Genomic DNA, 25,984 nt, shown 5'->3' on the forward strand with positions numbered 1-25,984 from the left:
CTGAGCTGTCTCTATCCTCTGGCGGATCTGCTGTATAGCTGCTGTGGTATCTGCTACTAGATCTGTCTGAAGCTCTAGTTCTTTCTGTTCACCACTCTCATACCAGCAGATTGGAGATCTACACCTCCGCCCATAGAGAGCCTCATAAGGTGCCATGCCGATAGTGGCCTGATAGCTGTTGTTGTATGCAAATTCTGCTAAGCTCAGATATTTGCACCAACTTCCCTTGAAGTCTAGGGCACACGCTCGGAGCATATCTTCGAGTACCTGATTTACTCGCTCTGTCTGACCATCTGTCTGCGGATGGAATGCTGTGCTGAACTTTAACTTCGTGCCCAATGCTGACTGTACACACTCCCAGAAGTGTGATGTAAACCTGCTGTCTCTGTCTGAAATAATAGTACGTGGGACTCCATGAAGTCTGACGATCTCCTGGAGATACAACTGAGCTAGCTTCTCCATGGAATAGGATATTTTGATAGCTAAAAAGTGGGCTGATTTAGTCAACCTGTCGACTATTACCCAGATGGCATCAAAACCATTCGTGGTTCTGGGTAGTCCCACTATGAAGTCCATAGAGATAACCTCCCACTTCCATTCCGGAATCTGTATAAGCTGCAGAACTCCTCCTGGTCGCTGATGTTCTGCCTTGACCCTCTGACAGGTGAGGCAGATGCTAACATATCTGGCGATGTCTCGCTTCATCCCGGGCCACCAAAAGCGTTTCCTCAGGTCTTGATACATTTTGGTGGAACCCGGATGCATTGCATAGGGAGTCCTGTGAGCCTCATCTAAAATCTGTCTCCGTAGCTCCTCCTGATCTGGAACACAGAGTCTGTCACCAAAATACAACACCCAGCTGTCGGACACTCTGAATTCTCGACTTTCTGATTTTGTTAGCCCTTGCTTAATTTTCTGAATTACAGGGTCCTGATCCTGAGCTGACTGAATATCACCAAGCAAGGTAGGCTCTAAGGTCATAGTAGAGAGCTGTCCAACGATGAGTTCGAGACCGAAATCTACGATCTCCTTCTGTAGGGTTGGTGACATGGCTGCTAGAGATAATAAGGCAGCACTGGATTTTCTGCTAAGTGCATCTGCTACCTTATTTGCTTTCCCTGGATGGTAGAGAATGTCTATATCGTAGTCTTTAACCAGCTCTAACCATCTGCGCTGTCGCATATTCAGATCCTTCTGAGTGAAGAAGTACTCAGACTCTGATGATCTGTATACACTCTGCACTGAGCTCCATATAGGTAATATCTCCAAATTTTGAGGGCGAACACTACTGCTGCAAGCTCAAGGTCATGAGTAGGATAATTCTTCTCATAATCCTTGAGTTGTCTGGAGGCATAGGTGATCACCTTGCCGTTTTGCATCAGCATTGCTCCTAGTCCCAACTTAGAGGCATCACTATAGATGTCAAAGCTGCTGGTGTTGTCTGGTAGAGCCAAAATGGGAGCACTGGTCAATCTCCTTTTTAGCTCGTTGAAGCTGTTCTCACAGTCCTCTGTCCACTGAAATTTCCTGTTCTTCCTGGTAAGAGCTGTCAGTGGGGAGGCTATCCTGGAGAAGTCCTCTACAAACTTTCTGTAATATCCTGCTAATCCCAGAAAGCTCTTGATTTCGCTGGCGTTCTTAGGTCTCTTCCAGTTACTTACTGCTTCTATCTTGCTGGGATCTACCATAATACCATCAAAAGATGATGTGACCCAGGAAGGACACCTGATCTAATCAAAATTCACATTTCGTGAACTTGGCGTATAGCTGGTTCTGCTGAAGGGTCTGCAATACTAGTTTCAGGTGCTCTGAATGTTCTTCCTGAGTTCCTGAATAGATAAGAATGTCATCGATAAACACAATAACAAACTTATCTAAATACTCCCTGAATACTCTGTTCATGAGATCCATGAATGTAGCTGGAGCATTGGTCACGCCAAAGGGCATGACTACGAACTCGTAGTGTCCGTATCTGGTTCTGAAGGCTGTCTTCGGTATGTCCCCTTCTTTGACCTTCACCTGATGATAACCTGATCTGAGATCTATCTTAGAGAACACTGCTGCTCCCTTCAGCTGGTCGAACAGATCATCGATTCTGGGAAGGGGATACCTGTTCTTGATCGTGACTTGGTTCAGTGATCTGTAGTCTATACACAGTCGCATGCTTCCATCCTTCTTCTTCACGAACAATACAGGCGCTCCCCATGGCGAGTGACTCGGGCGTATGAAACCCTTGTCAAGCAGCTCCTGTAGTTGCTCCTGAAGTTCCTTCAGTTCTGCTGGAGCCATGCGATAAGGCGCTTTGGAGATAGGATTTGTACCGGGAATGAGCTCTATCTCAAAGTCGATCTCCCTGTCTGGTGCTAAGCCTGGTAACTCTTCAGGGAAGACTGCTGGGTAGTCACATACGACTCGAACCTCTGCTAGCTGTTGGTTCTTGTCCTGGCTGGCGTTGACTACATGTGCTAGGAATCCTGTACACCCTGAGTCCAGTAGCTTCTGTGCTTTCATAGCTGAGAGAAACCTCTTGGCCTTTCTCTTTGGTTCCCCGCTGTATTCAAATTGCACTGCCGCTTCAGGTTGGAAGATGACTTTCTGTTTACGGCACTCTATGGTAGCACCGTATCTGATCAGAAAGTTCATTCCAAAGATAACGTCATAGTCGGTCATTTCTAGCACTATCAGATCACAAAAGAGCTCTCTGTCTGCTATAATGACTGGCACTGCTCTGAGCTAGTGCGTGGATGCCATGACCTCTCCTGAAGGTAGTGTCGTCAAAAATTGACCACTGAGTGCTTCTGAGGGTATTTCTAACTTTTCGGAGAACACCCTGGCTATATATGAATGGGTTGTCCCAGTATCAAATAGAACAGTAGCACTATACTGAAAAATGCTAATCTGACCTGTGACAACTGTCGATGCATTGGCTACATCCTCTCTGGTGAGTGAGTAGATCCTGGCATTCGCCATAGCTGGAGGGGATTCTAATCTGCCTTGGCTGATAAGTGGACCTTCTAGAGCGGCCTGCATCTGATACAACTGAGCTGCCTGGCCTGCATACTGAATCTGCTGTGGCTGAGGAAGACCGGTCTTGTTCGGGCACTGCTTGCCCTTCTTGTCCACATTCAAAGCATCCTCGTGTGCCCTTGCGACAAACCCCTGGGTGGAATTTCCCACAAGTAGCACACTTTGGATAGCTGGGTCGCTTGCTAGATGGTCCTCCTTTTGGGTCACTTCCTGATCTGCGCTTGCTGTTGGAGTTTCCTTTCCAGTTAGAGCTATGGCCTTGCTGTTTTTGAGAGTGAGAGTTTCCTTGGCTTTTGGACTCTGAGGAGACTTGCTTTTGCTGCTTTATGCTGTTCTGGTAATGCTCCGTGGTCAAGGCACTGCTCACTAGCTCTTCTGTGGTTTGTGGCCTATGTATGCCACCAGCCACATTCACTGCTATCTCTGGCCTCAACATCTTGAGCATCAACCGGATTGGTTCCTTCTCCGTGCTGACTAGCTCTGGGCATAGACGAGCCAACCTGTTGAATTTCTTCACGGCTTCCTCAACTGAAAGGTTGCCCTGACGAAACTCAGTGAACTCATCGTAGTGGCGGTTCGTAACCCGTATGTGGAAGAACTCCTCGAAGAACTCCTTCTCGAAGTCAGCCCATGACATCTGGTTCACTGGGAGCTTCATTCTGATTCTCTCCCACCACATGCGTGCGTCTCCTGTCAGGCAGAAGGAGGCACACTTCACCTTCTCGTGTTCTGGCCAGTCCAGAAGCTCCATCGTGCTCTCCAGTGTTTTGAACCAGGCTTGTGCATCCCATGGTTCACTAGTGCCTGAGAAGTTCTCTGGCTTGACCCGCTGCCACTGGATCAGATAGGCTTCCTCTCTTGGCTCAGCTCCTGGGGCTGCTGGTGCTGTATGCTGAGCTGGTGGAACCTCCAAGACTACCGGTGTCACGCCCCGGGGAAGTACCTCCCGAAAAATTTTGGCAGCATCTCCCCTGTACCAGTGACAATCGGAAACATCCGTACAAACAAAATACGTCAGCCACATGCGGCTGGAATATTTATGCACAAAAGAAACACAACCACGCAGTTAAATATCTAGCCCACACGGCTATATCGAAAACACAGCGGAAAAACGAATAAGAAACCCACGAATGCGAAAGTCCACAAAATACCACAGGTATAAGTCCACAATACATGTATCAAACATAGTTCGTTTTCACAACTCTAAATCCAACAAAGTCGAAGTGTAGGAAAAGAGAAACAAAACCGAAAAGGGTCTCCGGATATGACGTGGGAAGGGGGGACCGGCCAGCAGCATACTCCAAGCATCTCCATATCATCTACTTACTGCCTGAAACCAACATAATATAAACGGGGTAGTGAGTACAGGGAACTCAGCGGGTACAGACAGGATAAAGCATGGTCTACATAATGAGATAGGAATCAAAGAATACAGTCTCCATAAGTAAAGAATAAGAATATGCTATCATAACATAACTCATCTATCCATATCTGATAAAATAACTGTGCATGAACATACCTGACATAATAAATGCATATAACGTAAATGTACATACCCGAAAAGAACCAACACCCTGATATCATGATCCGTAAACCCACCGAGTCAATAACAAACTCCCGACACCTGTGCAATACATATACGACTGCAAATATATGTAAAGTAAATGACATGTATGCAGCATGGCATCCATATGCAACATACATAGCTCAGACAAATGCAACAATACACAATCACATGCAACTAATATCTAGTAAGCATGTATGCAAAAGTATCCCCACAGATGCACCGTGCATCATATGCAAAAGTGCATGCATGCTCCATGGTAACCCCCGCCACCTCTCTAGACACCACGACCCCTGTATGGCCGAGAGGCTTGGGTCTGTGACGACTGTACTACCCTCCAGCCCACAATAGAGTGGTCGAGGCGGACAGTCCGCTAGTAGCAATCTAACTACATAGCATCAGGGTCCCTGACTGCTCACAACGCCGGATCTCACTAAACCTCATGACCGGGTGGCACACCAGGACAAGCGGCGACTGCTCCAGCTACCACTACCCATGAGTGCCCGAAGGTGCGCGCTAAACCAAACCAACTGATGACTCTCTCAACCACAAGGGAGACAACGGTCATCAGATGCAATGAATGATGAACATGATATATATATATATAATCATCATCCATGCCACAAACTCAAACCTCATAAACACCTCCAATACCCATAATAGACGTAACTACACATACCACTACGCAAATGGAATGTTAATTATGTACACCCCATAACACGTACCAATCGCAACCTAGACAGGTATAGATCACAAATATCCAATACGGTCATCCCTACAACACTCTACATGTGTATAACCAATTGAGTCATAGATAACTAGAATAGAGACTGTAAAGAATCAACCCAGATCATATCAAAGATCAAGCAAAAGTGACAAGCAGGAAAGCAACAAATAATCTGATTTAAGGAATGCAACCTACTTATCCAAATATAACCATGCTTTTAAAGTTCAAAGAACTAAATAGAAATTAAGGAAGAAATACCCGCCTCGATATATCCCGCAATCAACAGAACCACCACGTCACGCGACCCGTCGTCAATCAAGGTCCTGAATCACATATAAGATTTTATATCACTATATATATGTGTACACCAAAAATAAATAACCGACTTAATGTATTTAGCTAATAGTGATTACTACCCCTTTCCACTGGCTAAGCTAAATTAAATTTCCATTAGATCCTCAATTATCATCCAACCTCCTGTTACTACTTAGAACAATGCAGCCCTAAAAACCCATAATCACCTTTGATTAGGTTTATTCACACCCCAAAGCCTCCAATTACCTAACACAAAACTTTTATCACTATTGACTAAGCTCGATCACACTAATTTCCAGAACTCCTAGTGAAACAGTACACCAAGAATCTCTAACACCTAAACAAATCGATTTTGGTTGCTTCTGCCTATGATCCGGATCAAGAATATAGGGATTCCACTGAAAAAAAATCTAATAGATACACTGATGCATCAAGAGAAGATGAGTTAAACCATACCTCAATTCCCTATATCAGAAAACTACATATGACATCCCTACAAACCGGATCAAGAAGGAAGAACAACATGAAATCATCGCAACAATCTGTTAACAACAACAACCTACTGATGTCCTTACCTCTGCTCTTTAACTGCCGGAGATGATCACAAATCCGGTGAAGGAAACAACCCAATCAAGTTGTGGTGGCCGGAATTCCCACACAAACTCTGCCTCTCAGAAACGCCTGAATCAACCCTAGAATAAGAAAGGTAGAGATCTGAATTCACAACCCAACCAAACCTGCTTACCTCCAAGAATCATAGTTAGGGCATGATCTGCCCTTGGCGACGAACAGAACAGGGAAATCGGAAGGAAGCAATGGGTGTTACCTCACACAACCAGTCGACGCTGGCTAGATCCGACGCCAATGCCCTCATTTCCTCCCGACAGCAGCCAAAATCAATGGATCGGAGCCTCGTCGCTATTGTTTGCCGAGTCCAGAGAAGAGAGAAAGGTCGGGAAGACGGGTTGGGATAATAGCTAACCTTTCATTCCTACACTCCAAGGGTTTTCTCCTCGCCGGCGCCACCAAGAGAAGAAGAAGGAGAAGATCGCCAATGGCCGCGGCAAGCGTCGGCGTCGGCGTCGGGGAGATCGCGCGAGAGAAAAAAAAGGAGGAGGAATCGGGTCAGGTTCTAGGATCCGGGTGATAAAAGCCCTATTAATAGAACCCACTTAGGGTTAAGGAAATCAAACCCTAACTAACCTCTCAATTAACCCTCACACGCGTATTCCTAAATAAACCTCCACTTCTATCCCCGCAAAACTACTCATACGACATCCGAAAAATTCCAGAAAAATTTCTATAATTTCCTAAAATTTCCATAAGGTTATTCCGCGATAACCCTAAAAATAGTTTCGCATATATTACAACCGGAGTAGTCAAATTCGGTTCCGGGGTGACTGTGGGGGTACTCTGCTGATTAGCCTTTAAGGTGGCTATTTCCTGTTGCTGTTCAGCTAGCTGCTGCTGTAACTGAGCCACTAATGCTGTAAGGTCTGGAGGAGGCACTGAACTGCCTGCCTCTTGCTGGGGCTCAGTAGCTAATGCCCTTCTAGCTGGGCGTCCTCGTGCCATTTCTAAAGACATAGAGAACATAACATAACTAAAGTAATTACAGTTATATAACTACTGATATCATGTTTAAAAACTATCACAGACTAACAGGCAGTAGACATATAAACATGAACTGTAATAACAAGATAAGAAGCATAAATAAAGTAGAGGTATTCTTACTTGGAAGCTGTAGGTACAATGCTGATGTGTGTGTAGGAAGTATGGAACACTGCTCTGATACCACTCTGTAACGACCCGCCTTCTAACTACTAGGCTGTAAGGCGAATCGCTACAGTTGTACTGTACTGACTGTGCGGAAAACTGATCTAATTTGAATTTTTTTCTAATCTAATTGCTGGGAACGCTGAAACTGAACGATCTACATGTACCTAATAATTGTACACATGCTAGGGAAGACAATCTATGCCTCCCGGATGACTTGCTAGCTGTAATCAAGCATTCCAATCGATCCATGGATCGATTGGGCTGTTGGATCGATCCAGGGATCGATCCAGCTTGATACTGGCACGGAAAGAGACTTTGGATCGGTCGGCTGACCGATCCATAGCTTCTGTATGCAGCTGGATCGGTCTACCGATCGATCCAGGAGCACGTTGATCGGTCGGTAGACCGATCAGTGAGCCTCCGTGCTTCTGCCCTCTTCTGTACGCAGCTGGATCGGTCTACCGATCGATCCAGGAGCGCCCTGATCGGTCGGTAGACCGATCAGTGCACTTCATAAGTTTCTGTTTGCCTCTGGATCGGTCGGCTGACCGATCCATAAACTCTCTGTTCGAGTCTGGATCGGTCGACTGACCGATCAGTGACACGAACCAGCCCTGATCGGTCTGCGGACCGATCAGGAGTTTCTGATTTCGAATCAGAAACTCTGATTCCAGCACTGCTTCGTGCCAAAACCTCATACAACAATTACCTAATGCATAATAAACTATTCTAATGACATGTAGTAACAATTCTAAACTGGTTCATGGCATTTTACTCACTAAAACCCATTTTAACAACTTAAAGTGCATGGAAGTATAAATTTCTAAAAGTTCTAATTGTTTAAACTTGCTAAGGTTCAAGAGTGCATAAAACATGAAAACTAGAACTAATAAATTGCAAAGTGCTAAAGTAAATGCTAGATCCCCAGAGGGTCTTTTATTCTAGTTCCTGCCACACACACCATCTTTGCATTGCCCTCCAACTTCCTCTGCTAGTCCATTTTCCTTTTACCTGTATCTGCAGTATAAGGAAAATAGTATCTGTAAGCTTAAAGCTTAGTAAGAAACCATCTACCTCACAAAAACATGCAACGATGCAAATATGATCTTAAATCATGCTGTTTAAAACATATGCTGGATATACTGAATAAACTAGCATGGCATGGCATATAAGCATACAATCATGGCATATCTAAACCTGAATATAAAAACATGTATAACAACTGCACATAAAGTTATCATGCATATTCACAGAGAAAAACTAAACTGGAGCATGATACTGAACTGAAACTGAACTGCACTAAAACTGATCTTAAACTATAATCACTGGATTAGATTAAGAGTTTGAAAGCTAATATCGTAATAAGTGAAAATAGTAATCATGCTGTTTGGGCCCGGCAACTGTACTTGCTATGCGCGCATCCCTAACTAGACCCGGGTTTTCAAGTCGCGAATTTAGTAGGGTTAACTAGGTTATCTAAACCTAGGGACGACTGTGCGAGTCCAACCCAATGGATATCTGATCCAGTACAGTGCCACTGAAAATAAAATACTGAAATAGCTAATACTTGCTTATTCTATTGTTTCTAGGTTATCTAAACCTAGAGGCGACTGTGGGAGCCCACCCATTGGATATCTGATCCGTATAAGCTGAAATAAACTGAGAATACTGAATAGATACTTCTAATGTATCTAACTGAGCTGTTAAAGATACATATGGTGCATTTTTTTTTTCTAAACTAGCTATTTTATCGAACACTTAGTGTGCCTTAACTCTCCTCTCTATTAGGGAGACCGCCTCTAGGCACCCGACAACATCAACCTCCTATCTGAAGAGGGAAGACATGCCCGGCCCATCTAGAGGTGCTCAACTAAATCCCTAATCTGCGAAGAGAGTTAAATACACCCTAGGTATCGATAGAAAATCTGCATACATCCTAACTAAAGCATAAAAACTCAATCGGAAGCTATTATACTGCAGGTGAGGGATTTCTTACCTCGTACGCTAATTTCCTTATGGTTCTAGTTGCTGAAATTCCGGTGGAGATGACCCTTTCTACGGTTTACTCGCGTCCACGTGCTCTACTCGCGAAGGGAACGTTCTCTTGCTAAAATCGCCGCCGGAGAATATCCTTGGGGCCCTAGGGAAGGAACCCTAGGGTTTCCTTGGTGTGGCGCCGAAAGGAGGAAGGGGAGAAGAGTTGGCGTGAGGGCTTCGGTGGAGAGGGATTTTGCCAAACCAAAATCTAAAATAAACCAAACCCTCTTTAAGTTTCCTATTTATATTAAGTGGTTTAATGAACCCAACTCTAATATAAATATATTTGGTTCTCCTTCCTTTCAGCACGGCTCTGCTGGGTTCACTGGTTTCTAACATTATCCCTAAGCCATAGGTCTCGGGTTCGATTCACGCCTAAGCTATTTTGCGGTTCTAATTATTTTGCTACTCCCGCTACTCGGAAAATTCCGGAAAAATATCTAAAAATTCCAGAAAAATCATAGAATATTTATAATGCAGTTTCGAGAATTTTCGGGCGTTTCAGTACCACTCAAATATATTATCATGTCGGACTAAGTCCACCTGCAGGGTTTACATGATTATCGTTATGAGCTCCTCAAGGGGGCATCACCAACCTAAATAATTAGGACACAGATTTCTTCTATAATCAACAACACACTATATAAATAGTATTATCTTCCAACTCATCGGGCCTATTGATTTAACGAATAAATCTCACCCATTGATAAGTTAAAGAAATAAATTCTAAGTATACGTGCTTGTTATTATATAGGGATTAAGAGTACGCACATCCATACTAACAGAAATTCTATTCTTTTATGTAGTCAATACAAATCGAACAACCTCAAATGGTCCTGCTCAATACATACATAGTGTATTAGTGTAATTTTATAGTCAAGACTGACTAATACCAAATTACACTACAACTGTTCCAATGGTTTGTCGCAATCCATCTTGGTTGTGAGCAACTATTTATAATTTATAAGGAACCGATAACATGATCTTGTATATGGCATCACACATTATGTTATCTACAATATAAATTAAATAGACAACTGCATTGACATATATATTAATATAAAATGTAAACATTTGATCAAGGTGATTCTCATTTCAAAATGTTTCAAAACAGAAATTCATACAAAAGCTAGGCTTATAGTATACATTCTCAACAATCTCCCACTTATACTAAAAGACTATGCTACCATAAATGTTGCCATACATTTGATTCCTATCCCCTCAACATGCCTATCAAAAGCTCTCACCGGAAGGACCTTAGTGAAAGGATCTTACAGGTTATCTGCTGATGTAATTTTGGCGACAACAACCTCTCCTCGTTTTACAATGTAACACCCTAAAACTTTTAAGATAAATAAGAGAATGATGAATTTTGCCTTAGAAAAATAATAAGAAGTGAGTTGAAGCAAAAAGAAATAAAATGAAATAAAAAGAAGAGGAGGTCAAGGATTGAACCTTGAACCAGTTATATTATAATTTATAGAATTAATTAGTAGAAACCAATTGGGATAGAGAGAAGATATTGATAGCAAGGAAAGGGAATGCATGATAAAGATAGGAGTAAAGATCTAAGAAGAGAAAGCAAGAAAAGAGCAAGAGAAAGGCAATTTGCCTTCCTCCCTTTCTCTCTCTTTTCCCTCTCTTGCCGTGACATTAAATGGAGAATGAAGGGGATTCATTTCCCCTTGTTCTCATCATAAATGATGAGAATAAATTAGAAAATAAAATAAATAAAAGAAAATAGAAAATGGGTTAAAGGAGAAGGAAAGCAAAAACCAATTTTGCTACCTCTTCCCCCTTAATATAAAAAAAAAATGATGTAAAGGGAAAATTCTATTTTTCTCTCATTTTCCCTCATCCTCCCTCTCCCTCACCGAACCCTCAGTCCCCTCTCCTCCATCTTTGGCCCAAGCCAAGGTTTTCTCCTAAGAAAGCCTAAGATACAAGGAGGACTTAGCAAGGAATCAAGGGAAGGGAACTAGAAGAAGAGGCTACTTCTTCCATCACCACACCTTAGATCCACAAGCGAAAAGGAAGTAAGCTTCCCCTCACCTGTGGTACAAGGCGTTTTATGTGCTTTTCGGATTTTATGAGGATTAGAAAACCTAGAATAGAATTTAAGAAAAATTCGGCCAAAGAAGAGTTTTCAAATCTAGGAAGGTTTAAACAAGTCCTCATTTCATGATATATTTTCTATGCTATGTAGGAAGGTTTTCCTTCATGTTTTTATACCTATATGATGCTTGGTCAGAGGAGTACCTAACCCTAGAATTTCGGCCAAAAATATTTTAAAGAGGTTAGGGAAATCATTGTTTAACCAAACTAGTACAAGATTCCCTCCATGAATTACTAAGGGTCTTTTGTTGGTTTTTCTTGCTTAAAAGTTACTTGGAACCAAAAGAAATCCACTCATATGTTTCGGCCAAGAAAAGAGCTTAGGGTTAGGAAGACCTTTAAATTTAAGTAACCATGTTTATATGATAGAATATAGAGTTCTCTTAAAGAATTGCATGTTGAATATTGCTAGAAATTCATGAACTCTTCATTAAGATTTTCGGCCATGATAAGATGGATAGCTTAGAAAAGCTTAAACAAAATTTTAACATGCTCAAGACCTCTGTGATATTAAGATATGAAAATTGTTTAATACTCTCATGCTTAATTAGGGTATAGAGAATTTAGTTACATGATATATGACATGTAAGATCACAAGGGTCCTAGCTTGTTTATGAACCAAATTTGTATATGATGTTCTTAGTAATTTTTGCCATAAAACTTACTTAGGTTTTCCATGCTTTAGGCCACTTAAAACCTAGTTTAGAGATTGGTAGGTTTCGGCCATGAGGAAAAATAAAAGAAAAAGGAAAGAAACCTAGGAAGCCTAAGACACAATTCACATGTATGTTTATTATGCTTGTCTTTATACATGCTATGAAACTTGTATGACTTCCTATGCTTTTAGGCTATTTGAAGCAAATTTAAACACTGATGAGTCTCGGCCAAGTAGGGTTTAAATGACCTAGAGGCCTTAAAATTGAAACCAATTGTGTTAAAAATGCTTCTTATGGAAATATGATAATATGTCGATTGAGTCACATGCTTGTATAATTTTTCCATGACCTAAATGGACCATTGTATGTTTCGACCATGAAGGGATAGATGCCCTAGAAACCCTAGAACAAAAATTAAATATGCTCATGTCACTCTACATGAAATATGATAAGTAGAAAGCCAAAGTTCTCATGCTATATGTTGTTTAATGACCTAAAATGAGGCTAGGGTAAGTTTCGGCCATACCCATTGTATGATGCCTTATTATGAATTTATACATGATGTTAGTTCAAGTTCACATGCTTGTATGCTTGCTTTTAGCCCTAATGAATACTTGTTAAATTTCGGCCATGACATATGTTAAGGGCTTGAAGAACTTAGGAACTAGCTCAAATATGCTTACTATGTTACTTGGAAAAAAAATGATATAAATATGGTTTAAGGTTTCCATGCTTTCATGACATTTGGGACCTTGTTTCACACCTGATAGGGTTCAGCCACATGAAGTTTAGGGACTTGGAGAACTTAGAAACCAAGTTAATCATGCTTATAATGCTTCCTATGAAATTGATGTGATGATAATTTAGGTTCCACATGCTTGGAGGTTGTTTTTGTAGGACCGTTAGATTCGATAGAGGGGGGGGGGGGGTAAATATCGATTCGAAAACTTAGAGTATAAATGCAGCGGAAAAGTAAAATAGACACAAATATTTTTTACTTCGTTCGGAGCCTGTGAGGACTCCTACTCAAAGGCCCGTGGTGCTTGACCACTTTCGTTGGGCAATCACTAACAAGTCGAAATATGATTACAGAATGAATACAGGAAATGCTAGTGAAAATAAAGCAATACCGACAAGGGAATTAAATAAAAACCGAAGGAGCACTTTGTCGGAGCTTTGTTGGCGTCGCACTGAACGTCGAGCAGCAAGACCAGCAGTAGAAGAGTTCTCAGATTAATTATTGATTCTGAAGCTCCTACCTGGGGCTTCTTTTATATGCTGCTCCGGGCACCTGGATTCCTTCCGGGCGCTTGGAATGTGACGTAGCTGCTCAAACCGAGATGCTCCACGTGGCGACGACTTGGCTGGATAGAATTTACCTTCCAGGCGCCCGGATCCCTTCCGGGCGCCCGGACCTCCGGGCACCCGGATCCCCTCCGGGCGCCCGGACCACCTTGTTCCAGAAATCTCCTTTTTCCTGCAAAACAAAGTTAGTCCGAGGCAATATATGTCCTGCAAAACAGATTGTTAGCACATTTTATCATAGTAGGAATTAGCACAAGTAGTATGACTTAGATTCCGTCTTTCCGAGACCGGAATCTAGTCACGATCTCGACTTAGACATCCGAAATGGTTCTAAGCCGGATCGACGCCTAATGTTCCCTTCCCGAGAACGCGTCCTCGCAGTCACTCCCCTCCAGTGACTTACCTCACTTACCTGCCAGACGTCCGCTCAGCCCTTCGACCCGTCTGGACTTTTTGCCAAGCGTCCGGTCAGCCCGTCGACCCGCTTGGACTTCTCGCCAAGCGTCCGGTCAGCCCGTCGACCCGCTTGGACTTCTCGCCAGCTATCCGGTCAGCCCGTCGACCTAGCTGGACTTCTCGCCAAGCGTCCGGTCAACCCGTCGACCCGCTTGGACTTCTCGCCAGCTATCCGGTCAGCCCGTCGACCTAGCTGGACTTCGTGCCAGATATTCGGTCAGCCCATCGACCTGTCTGGACTTATCCTGCACACTCGATCAGAGTGTTAGATAACGACGAACCTAACTTAACCTGATTTGTCATTCATCAAAACCTGAGTTAGACCGTTAGTGCTAACCGCACCAACAATCTCCCCCTTTTTGATGGAATGACAACCTGGTTAAGTTAGTGATAAATATATGCAAAAATCAAGCATGATTTTCGAGGTTTTTAAGTTAGTTTTTCAAGTTTGCATTTAGTTGCTCTAACTTAACCACTTAACCCTCCCCCTTTGGCATTCATCAAAAAACAAGGGTAAACATAGTTTAGAGTTCCTGGAAAACAGTTGATCTTGAAAAATATCTGAGTTTTGGTTCAAAAATTCAAGGAAAAAAAATCCAAGTAAAAAAATCAAGTTGTCTTGGGGGAGACAAGTAACATTTACTTTTCAAAAGGTAAATTTTCAACTTCACTTTTTCAAAACAAAGCAAAAATTAAGTGAGATTAAATTTTGCCAAAATAAATTTTTAAGGCTAATTTGATAAAAGCTAAATTTGTAAAGTTTAATAGTCAACTTTTTAAAACAGGTTTGAAAATTAGGTGGAATTAACCTTCCAAGTTTTTCAAACACTTAGTTAAGTTTAACTTTTTGTAATCTAATGTTCAAGCATAGATTAGTTTTAAAAACATTTTTCAAACACACAAAATTTTAGTTAATTTCTCCCCCTGAACTTGATACTTAAATTTAACCAGCTGTCTAACCAATTAGGTACTAACTAACTATCAGAAGATAGTAGCTTTCACTTGGTTAGTCAGATTAAGTTGATTTGACTGATCAACTTAATCTGATTAATATCTGAGTTGTATTTAACGTCCAGACTTATGCTGATGCACTGAATTAAGCATCTTAAGTCCAGATAATTGGCCTATGCATCTCACCCCTTTCTATGTTTGTCAAACACAAGCAAGGTAAACCTAAGGTGTTGGTGAGATGCTCAAAAACTAGACCTATGGGTACATGCTTTCTAGGGATTCAAAACTAGTCTAAGGCCAAAGCTGTTTTTGAAAATCTAAAAATGGAAAGTTTTGAAAACATACAGTTTTAACTTATAAGTTGAAAAAACATTATTTTAAAAATAGTTTTACAAAAATCCTAGTCTATTAGGCACATCCCTAATTTTCGCCGTAAGTTGCTAAATTCACTTTCAGGGATTGGTTTTGTAAAAATGTCAGCTAAATTTGATTTGGACTCAATGTACTTGAGTTTAATATCACCTTTAGTAACATGATCCCTGATGAAGTGGTGCCTAATTTCAATATGTTTGGTTCTTGAATGATGCACAGGATTCTTGGTTAAGTTAATTGAACTTATATTGTCAATTAATACTTTTACATTTGTGATATTTAAGTTGAAATCTTTTAGAGTATGCATCATCCATAATAATTGTGCAACACATTCGCCTATAGCTATGTATTCTGACTCAGTTGTAGATAGAGCAACACAATGTTTCTTTCTACTAAACCAGCTAACAAGTGATGAACCTAATAATTGGCATCCACCACTTGTGCTTTTGCGGTCTAATTTTCATCCAGCATAATCTGAGTCAGAATACCCTATTAATTCAAAATTATTTATCCTAGGATACCAGATTCCTACATTTGTTGTTCCTTTAAGATATCTAAAAATTCTTTTAACTTGTGTCAAATGGGATTCCTTAGCACAAGTTTGGTATCTAGCACACATACTAACTGCAAATAAAATATCAGGTCGGCTTGCAGTTAAGTACAGTAGGCTACCTATTGCACTTCTATAATGTTTTAAATCAATTGGTTTTCCATTTGAGTCATTGTCTAAGATTGTGTTTACTGCCATAGGTGTCTTTATTTCTTTTGTATTTTCCATTCCGAATTTTTTAAGTAATTCTTTGGTGTATTTATGTTGATAAATAAAATTTCCTTCATTTGTTTGTTTGATTTGCAATCCTAAGAAATAGGTTAATTTTCCCACTAAACTCATTTCGAATTCTTTTTCCATTAGATTAATAAATTCTTCTAAGAATTCTGAATTTGTTGAGCCAAATATTATATCATCTACATATATTTGTGCAATAAATATGTCTGTATTTAATGATTTAACAAACAAGGTTGGGTCAATTTGACCTTGTTTGAATCCTTTAGATGTTAACCTCTCATACCATGCCCTGGGTGCTTGTTTAAGTCCATATAGTGCTTTCTTTAATTTAAAAACATAATCAGGGTGTTCTAGACTTTCAAACCCAGGAGGCTGACCTACATAAACTTCTTCTTTAATTAGTCCATTAAGAAAGGCAGACTTAACATCCATTTGGTATAGTTTGAATCCCTTATGGGCTGCATAACTTAGTAACATTCTAATGGATTCTAATCTGGCTACTGGGGCATATGTTTCATCATAGTCAAGTCCTTCAACTTGACTAAATCCTTTGGCAACCAGCCTAGCCTTATTTCTAGTAATTTCCCCCGTTTCACTTAGTTTGTTTCTGAATACCCATTTTGTTTCTATTATTTTCTTATTCTTAGGTGGTGGGACTAGGTCCCAAACCTCATTACGCTCAAATTGGGCTAGTTCTTCTTGCATAGCTATAATCCAATCTGGGTCTAGTAGGGATTCATCCACAGTTTTGGGTTCAATTTTTGAAATTAATGAAATTTGACTTAGGTTTCTAAAAGATGATCTGGTTTGAACTCTTAAGTCTGGGTCACCGATTATTTGATCAGTTGGATGATTTGGGTTAACCCTTATTGTTCTAGGGGGTTGACTCACTTGATGTTGTTCCTCTTCTTCATGACTTAGAGTTTGGTTGGTTTCTGGAACAAACTCAAGTGTTTGTGTAGGTTCTATGTCTTGTTTAGTTTCTTCAAATTTTACATTAGTAGTTTCTTCAATTTTTAAGGTAACCTTATTGTAAATTCTGTAGCCTCTACTATTTAGGGAATATCCTACAAAAATTCCATTTTCAATTTTAGAGGTGAATTTTCCTAAGTGTTCTCTTGTATTTAAGATAAAGACTGGGCACCCAAATACTTTAAAATATTTTATATTTGGTTGTTTATTATAAAACATTTCGAAGAACATTTTGTTATGAGTTTTATTTATTGTTATTCTGTTCTGTACATAGCAGGCTGTACTAACGGCTTCTGCCCAAAAGTATTTAGGTAGGTTATACTCATTTAACATTGTTCTAGAAGCTTCAAGTAAGGTTCTATTTTTTCTTTCTACAATTCCATTTTGTTGGGGGGTTTTAGGGCATGAGAACTTATGATGGTAACCGTTTTCTAGACAAAAACTGTTAAAGTTGTGATTTTTAAATTTTCCCCCGTTGTCACTCCTAATTCTTTTAATTTTAATATCTTTTTCGTTTTCAATCTATTTGCAAAAATTTGTAAAAATTTCAAAAGTTTCATCTTAATGTTTTAAGAATTTTACCCAAGTAAACCTAGAATAGTCGTCTATAATTACTAAACAATATAAGTTTCCATTTATAGATTTGACTCCATGGGAGTCAAAAAGGTCTAAATGTAGAAGTTATAAGATTGAGTTAGTTTGTGGTTGATTTGTTTGTTTGTGGGTTGATTTAGTTTGTTTGCCTTGTTGACAACATTACATATGGTTGAATCTAAGTTAGGTAGCTTTGGTAAGCCTTTTACAAGTCCATTTAGTTTACTTATATTTCTAAAATTGGTGTGAGACATCCTCCTATGCCATAACCAAGTTTCTTCTTTTTGTGTTAAATAACACTTAATGGAAGAAATGGTTAGGTTGATGGCATAGATGTTGTCTTTTCTAAAACCTTTTAGGCTTATGGTAGGATTATCTAGATGTTTGATTAAACACTTTGTAGATAGAAATTTGACCTTATACCTAGTATCACACAATTGACTTATACTTAGAAGATTATATTTAAAATTTTCAACAAGTAAAACATTTGTAATTCTAAAGTCTAATTTTAATTCAATATTACCTATACCAATTACCTTGAGTTTGCCGTTGTTTCCAAAGGCAACTGTTCCTAGGCTTTTGTAAGTGAGTTGAGTGAACTTGGTGTGATCTCCAGTCATATGTTTGGAGCAACCACTGTCCAAAATCCACTTGGTCTCCTACAGTAAGTAGGATTTAAAGTTAGTCTTTTGAGCATGCATTATTTAAGTGTAAAATTAATTTAAGTTTAAAATTAAGGGGGCGTTTGGTTTAAACGTAGGAATGGGAATGGGAATGGGTTTGATAGTAAACTGGAATGGGTATGGGTTTAGCCATTCCAATACTGTTGTTTGGTTTATAAATTTTGATTAGGTATGATTACCAATACTGCTGTTTGGTTTGTCAAAGGTTTGGGAATGCAAATATAATAAATATAATATTTACCCTTAAAATAAATATAGTATTCCTAATAAAATAAAAAAATATTAATTATAGGGTCATTAGTTGTCATCATGCCATGGAAAATATTATTAAAATAGAATTAGAAAAAAAAATTAAATAGGAACTATATATAAACGAGATGATTTGGAAGCAAATACTGCCGTTGTGCGTGTTTTGGTATTCATGGTGGAAATTTCCTAGTTTTTTTTTGTTGATCATTTACGGATTCAACGAACCTTTTTTTAAAAAAAATTTTTACTTTGAATTCGATTTCGCTTTGATCGGTAGTGATTTGGCTTGGTCCCTACTTTCTTGTGTGCGCACTGGCGGATATAGCGTTTGTGCACAAATGTTTATTGAGCACGCAGAGTATGAAGGACTTCGATTTGTTTTTAGACATGCTTTATCTTTTACAACTGTATTCCCAGAAGCATGCGTTGTTGGGAATTTTGATCAAACAGATTGGGTCAATTGTGGAATTTTTTATTTTTCAATGGTTGCAAAATTTGTTATGATTGTCTTGAGGTGAAGTCATTGACTGTGGCAGCGATAGATCTATTCTATTTTTTGTCACAACCAACAACAATCTCAATCGGCTATACAAGGCATACAAAAAGATAATTGTGATGTGAAGTGAGCCCATCGAGCAGGGAACAACGCAGGACGATCAGGATCATAACCAGTCGATATCTTCATTTACTACTTACTATCCATTCCAAGTTGTCTTTCTATTCCATGTCGCACTGGCAAGTAAACGAAGGAAAAAAATAATGTGAGAAATAAGTAATGAAATGAAATTATATTAACAACTAAATAAAAGAATGAGGAGCAATTATGTTTACAAATGTTATTACAGAATTTATGGAAGAATTCTACTATAACTCACATATAAACTTTCCAATCTTGCTACTACAACTCACCCATGTCAAGAAATAGAATAACTTTAACTGAACAATCAAGAAAAATAATTGTGTTACAGTAGCATCCACTTTTTAATCCCACACAATTTCATATTCATATATTTAGCAGGGAACAAAAATGATCAATTGTCTCCAAAACACCCAAAAAAAACTTGTTTTCACAAAATCCAGCAATGTTTTCACAAAACTCAACATATCAGTCATGAAACCCAAGTAGTTTCCACAAAATTCAGCAATGTATCACAAAACTCAGCATAACAGTCATGAAACTCAAGTAGTTGCCACAAAATTCAGCATCACTATCTACATACTTGGGGAGGGAATGAGCAGGCTAACTACATAGTTCCTTCGCAACTCTGAAGGAAGATTGAATAACACATCAATCTTGTCCTTATCTGCAGTGAATATATTAGCTGCTTTGAATACATCACCACTAGGAAGACCAAGGTTCATTAGCTCAGCAATCACATCTTTCATTCTTTCTGAAGCCATTTTTTCTCGCAAATTTTCTTCTACCATGACATTTGCAATGGTCGCAAAATTTGCATTAAAACCATCCACAAAAGTGCGAAATCCATTGTTCATGTCTTGAAGTTGTGTCACAATATCCAAGTGTGCTGTTGGTTTTTTTTTTCTTGCAACTTTATCTCGAGCTGTTAATGGTTGTTTTCGTTTTGTCGCTGACTTTGTCACATCAATGTTTTGTGAACCAGTGGGGGTTGATTCTGATTCAAAATACACATTATTGTCTTCTTCATACTCATTTGAAAAAGGATAGAATGCACCCAGATTTTCACCTCCACTTTCATCATTTTGATCAACTTCCAAATTGTAAATAGCATCTACATATCCTTGAACAACAGCACCAATAGCTCTATCTCTTCCATAAACTAATTCAAGTTGATTCAAATATGGAAATTTGAAATCCCACATTCCTTTTGCCTCTTTGTGAGTCTACAAAATATAAAATACATATGATTAAAAAAATAGCTCGAGATAAAGTTGAGAGAGTAAAAAATTTCGGTGATAGATTTATAAAATTACCTGACAGTAGCTATCAAACCATTGCTTTTCACATGCTATTTTTTTCTCCACATCATTCCATTGACATCCACTTTGCCTACACATGTCATTAATAATATGAAATCTTGTCTTTAACCACTTGATTTTGGATTCAAGATGAGGTGTAACTTGTTTTGTAAAAGTAGGGATCTTGCTTAGCATTCTCTTATGCACTTCAGTCATGTAATTGCTTTTAAAACCATCATCTGTCTTCCATGAAGGATCACAAGCCATATCTTGAAGAGTTGCAATTAATACTTGAACCTCATTTTCTGTCCAGAAACATTTATTTCTCCCACGTCCTCGAACTATTTGATCTTGCTCCATCCTAACATATAATAATGTTATACCAAATTTGCAAGTAAAATCATTAAAAGTCATGAGTAAAAAAAAACAATGGTTATAAGAAACTAAAACATGTTATACAAAATTTATCAGGAAACCAAATGTATTCGATGATAAATAATATATAAACCAAAATAAAATAATTACTGGATTAAATAAATAACAGTTACGTCTACAGAACAGACACCTTCTTAAACATGACAATCAAGTTGAAACATTCATGAAAATACAATAACAAAATCTTTAACATATCCCCTTGCCCATAAAAGGTCAAGGATGCAATCTTTCACTCCAATGATTAAACATTTCAAGTGCCAATGAATTTCTAAAGTTGGTCCATTCTTCTGTTGGGGTGATACTTGTCACATATTCATCATCTTCGAAGTGTTCATCTTCCATGTCATCTTCTTCAAATGGTTCCAACTCTTGTGGATCAAAACTCATGTACTTTCGAATTAAATTGTGTAAAAGGCAACACGCTAAAATAATGCGCACTTGAGTTTCAATTGGAAAAAATGACGGGGAAGCTAATATTTTCCATCGCCCTTTAAGCAACCCAAAGCATCTCTCAATCACATTTCTGGCCTTTGAATGTTTCATATTAAAATACTCTTCGGCTGTATGTGGTCGGTGACCATGAAACTCATTTAGGTGGTACCGTTGCCCTTGAAAAGGAGCTAAAAATCCATCTGCATTACAATATCCAGAATCCACCAAATAATAACAACCTTCAAGGACACAAAAAAATATTTCACATTAATTATGAGTTTGAATGAAGTTTTATATTGAAAAGCTAACTAGCTAGTGCAATACCAATTGTACCTTGAGGAACTTTAAGACCGTTAGACCTAATCATAGCATCTCTAAGCACACGACCATCATGTGCAGAACCCTCCCATCCAGGTAAAACATATATAAATTGCATGTTTGGACAGCAAACACCCAATACATTTGAAGCTATATTTGCTTTTCTAGTGCGATATCGAGGTTTTTGATCAGAAGGAGGTGTGACTTTGATTAATGTACCATCCAAAGCACCTAAACAACCCTGTCATTTAAATATTTAGAAAAAGTAATAAATAAGATGGTTTTTTATTTCCAATAAGTTATAATTTTAATAAATACAAATACAAAGTACCTTGAAACACCGCCAACGATCGTCTTGACAATCTTCAGTAATAGGAACTGGTTTTTTAAGCAAAATGGAATGCAATTTCAAGATTGCTAGAAGGCAACTATTAAAATGACGACTGATAGTTTCTCCACTTCGTAAAAATAATAGACTCATTGTCCTATTTTTTTTGTGGTGAGCCAAAACATACACAAAAATAGCAACTACTTCTTGTAGAGACATATTTTTGGTGTCTTTTAAATCTCCAATATCTCTTACCATGTCACATAATATTCCAAAAGTGCGTCTATCCATTCGAAGCTCGCTAATACAAGCAGTATCAGAGTCTTGAGTGAGTCTAAACACCCAATTCATTCTCTCAAGTGTTTTCTCTTTTTTGGTTTTAAGTGGAGGCCTCATAATATGCAAATGTAGCAACAACAATCGGTACCACATAACATACACAACACTGAACACGTTCATCATTGATGCTATAATCCGAATATTTCGAATGATTTTGCGTCTTCTACTAGCAGTAGGAATACGAGTCATTATCTTCTACATAGCAATAAAGAGAAATTAATAGTTACATACAAAATAAGAAAACTCACTTAATTCTAATCTTACTCATCTTGAGTAACGAATCATAGGTAATGAATCAAGAATTCAAAAAAAATCCAAGGACACTTTCTGGGAAGATTTAGCCCTAAGAAAAACCAATGCTTAAATCCAAGGACATGATCTAATCCACTTATGCAAGGACAGATCAAGGTTGGTTAACAAGGTTGGTTAAAACCAATGCTTAAATCCATGATCAAGGTTGGTTAAACCCAATGCTTAAATCCAAGGACATGATCTAATCCAAGGACAGAAAAATCCATTGATTCCCATCCTCTAGAAAGAAACTTATGGATATTTTTCCAAAAAAAAAAAGAAGGTTAAGTGGATAACAGAACTCCTTCATGGCCTTGCCTATGATGACACTTGTGATAACAATGCAGTTACAATTGATAGAACCCAAGGTGTTGGGTCATTCAAAATGTGCATCTGTCACAAATCAAGTCAATGGCAAACAGACTTCTTCATACCACATGAAGATATGTTTTTGCAAAATTAGTGATATCAATCAAATGCAATATCATTCCTAGGGCCATAATTAACCAAATCCAATCCAATCCAATTTCTTTGTTACTTCTCTATTTTTGTTCAAATAGAAGGATCCAACAAAATTCTTGATAAACAATACAAATGTTGTCACGCCCCAGAGGAGTCTCTGTCCGAAGAAATTTCGGCAGCATCTCCCCTGTACGGCGGACAATATGAAACTTTCTACATATCACATATACTTCAGCCACAGGCGGCTGGAATGATAACAAAAATAAAAACAAACACCACGCAGTTTATAAAGATATTCAGCCTCTGGCTGTCACAACCACGCAGTTAATAATAGTAATCAATAATAGTAGGACTCTGACTCGAAATCCACCCTACTCCACTACACTCGTAAAGCTCAAATCCAACGAACTCACCTCTTCTGCCGTCCAGGCAGGCATATAGTAGAATAAAAACCAAACCATCCAAAAGACCATCAAACGGTAACAATCCGTACAATATCCATAAATAAAATCCAAAACAAAACTAAAACATAGTCTGATGGAAGAAAAACCAAAATAAAGCAAATAACAACCTAGTAGAGAACTAGCTCTACGTGCAGATGGGGGGCCAGCGACTGGAACTGCTCCGGACAGCCTCAACCTGAAAATATCAACAATGGAGGCGGGGTGAGTCCAACACTCAGCAGGTACAACTGATATGCATAACAGACAACACTAATCATGCGTACAGTCTCCTGAATATGAGGAGGGTAAATGCAACTGAAATGAAATCAGAAGATAACTGTACTAACCGGATCAAAGTATAAAGGTAACAGGTCGTCAGACCGAGTGAGTCATAATCCTGTATGCATGTCAATCAATGCATCCAAACAAATGCAGCATATAAGTGCAGCAATCACAAGCAAATAAAAATGCAATAAATGCATATGTCAACCCCATACTCTGAAATCAATGCTCCTGAGCAATGACAGAGTAAACGGGATGCTGTCGGAGTACTCCTGTCCTGTGACCCCAAATCATAAATGGGGGAGCTCAATGCTCTCATCTCCCGGTACACGATGACGGGGAGGATATCTCTGCCGGCTACCACGCTGAGTCTCCTGACCAACGGAGCCAAACAAAGTCCACCATCTGCCGGCTACCACGCTGCTACCCTAAATGCCAACGGAGCCAAACAGAGCGGAACTGACTGCCGGCTACCACGCTGAGTCACCTGACCAACGGAGCCAAACAGCAGAACCGCCACACACCAGCCAGATATACAAATCCATGGGTGATGTGTGCAGTACATGTAACTGGCGATGAGCTCAACCAAAGTAGAGCCGACAATCGCACAGCATGCAATCATGATGCATGATACTGAACATGGCAATCTCATGAATAACATGGCATGATCCATATAAATAGATACAAAGTGTGTACCACAAGAAGACGTATCAAATAGAAGGTACACAAATCGAAGAGGGTATCAAATAAACCCTAGGTCCAGAATATAACAGAGCATGTGGTTAGGTCACTACCTAAGGCATATGTGATCAGGTAGATAATATGCAGTGCAGAATAAATAAACAAACAACATGTACTAATCATGTAGTGACCAACCGAAATAAACAGGTAACACAATTACTGTTATATGTTAAACATATTATCATGCATATCAAAAGACATAAGTCAAAGTACCCGCCTCCAATCGAAATGGTCCAACTCGGACGTCGAGATGCTCGTCTCGAATCAAAGTCCTGTGTTAAATCGCACAGTTTAGCTAATTTAATTATAAACAAATAGCTAAACAAATTTCTAACCCACTAACCAGTTAGGGTTAGTTTCGTTAACCCCAATTACACCATTACATAACTTCCAAACCTAATTATTAATTATTGCTAACTCAACTAGCAATAATCTACCACAAATATCAAAACCCTAATCCTTACCTTAATTCAACAGGCAGGAAAGGTGCTGTCGATTGCTACAAAAAGTGGCTGCCGGAATAGGGCAACTCTAATATCGCCGATCTGTTGTACCAAGGATCTGAAAAACCAAAAGGTACCGATCTAATGTTATGATCAACAGTAGCTATAGAACAAGAACAGAACACTAGATCACGACCTAAACCCTCACCTTTCTGTCACAATACCGTATCACCACTGCTCTGAGGAGGAAGAAATGCTCACAGCTAGGGCACAGAGGATTTCCGGCCGGCAGCACTGCTGTGAGAAGGTCTCGGCTCCGGTTAGAGTGGCGGCAGAGAAGTAGAAGGGCACAGAGCGATCGGCGGTGGCTCTAGTCGCCGGCGGCAGAGAAGAAATTGGCCGGCACTGTGCAAAAGAGCAACAGCGGCAGTACACAGGGAGGAACTAGGCACCGGAGACTGGTGCTGAACCTGTGGCCGGCGCTCGGCTTCGTCTCGGCGCTGCCACCAATCGAGAGAAGGCGCGGGTTCTCGGGTGGCGGCGCTAGGGCACACGGAAAGAAGAAGAAAACAAGGTTCGGGGTTCGGCCGGCGGTAGAACTAAGGCAGAGAGGAGGGTCGCTGGCGTCGGCAGAGGAGAGAACCGCCGGGGCCGGCGGTTAGGGCAAGGAGTCGAGCACGAGGAAGAGGCGTCGGCGCGAGGAGAAAGGGTGCGCTCGGGTGCGCGAGTGAGAAAAGAAACGGCGAGGAAATAAAGAAAAATATAAAGAAAAAGAAAAAGAAAAGGAAAAGGAAAAGGAAAAGAAAATAAATCTTTTCCTCATTAAAACAGGGTAACCTAAACAGACCTTTCCCGGACCCTGTTTTTGTCCCCGTTAACATGTCCATACGAGCTCCGAAAAATTCTCGAAAAATTTCTAAAAATTCCGGAAAATTCCCTTATC

The 25,984-nt window shown here is 39.6% G+C and overlaps 1 long non-coding RNA gene across 1 annotated transcript; it reads right to left on the minus strand.

Annotated features, from left to right (window-relative positions):
- Positions 1–24,810: 24,810 nt before the first annotated feature.
- Positions 24,811–25,429, minus strand: LOC122005557. Its single transcript, XR_006118419.1, has 3 exons — positions 25,250–25,429; positions 25,063–25,159; positions 24,811–24,870 (listed from the first exon to the last, which is right to left on the minus strand). It is a non-coding gene; the product is annotated as an uncharacterized LOC122005557 (long non-coding RNA).
- Positions 25,430–25,984: the final 555 nt, after the last annotated feature.

Source organism: Zingiber officinale, chromosome 1A (genome assembly GCF_018446385.1).
Source record: "Zingiber officinale cultivar Zhangliang chromosome 1A, Zo_v1.1, whole genome shotgun sequence".
NCBI classification, from domain to species: Eukaryota; Viridiplantae; Streptophyta; class Magnoliopsida; order Zingiberales; family Zingiberaceae; genus Zingiber; species Zingiber officinale.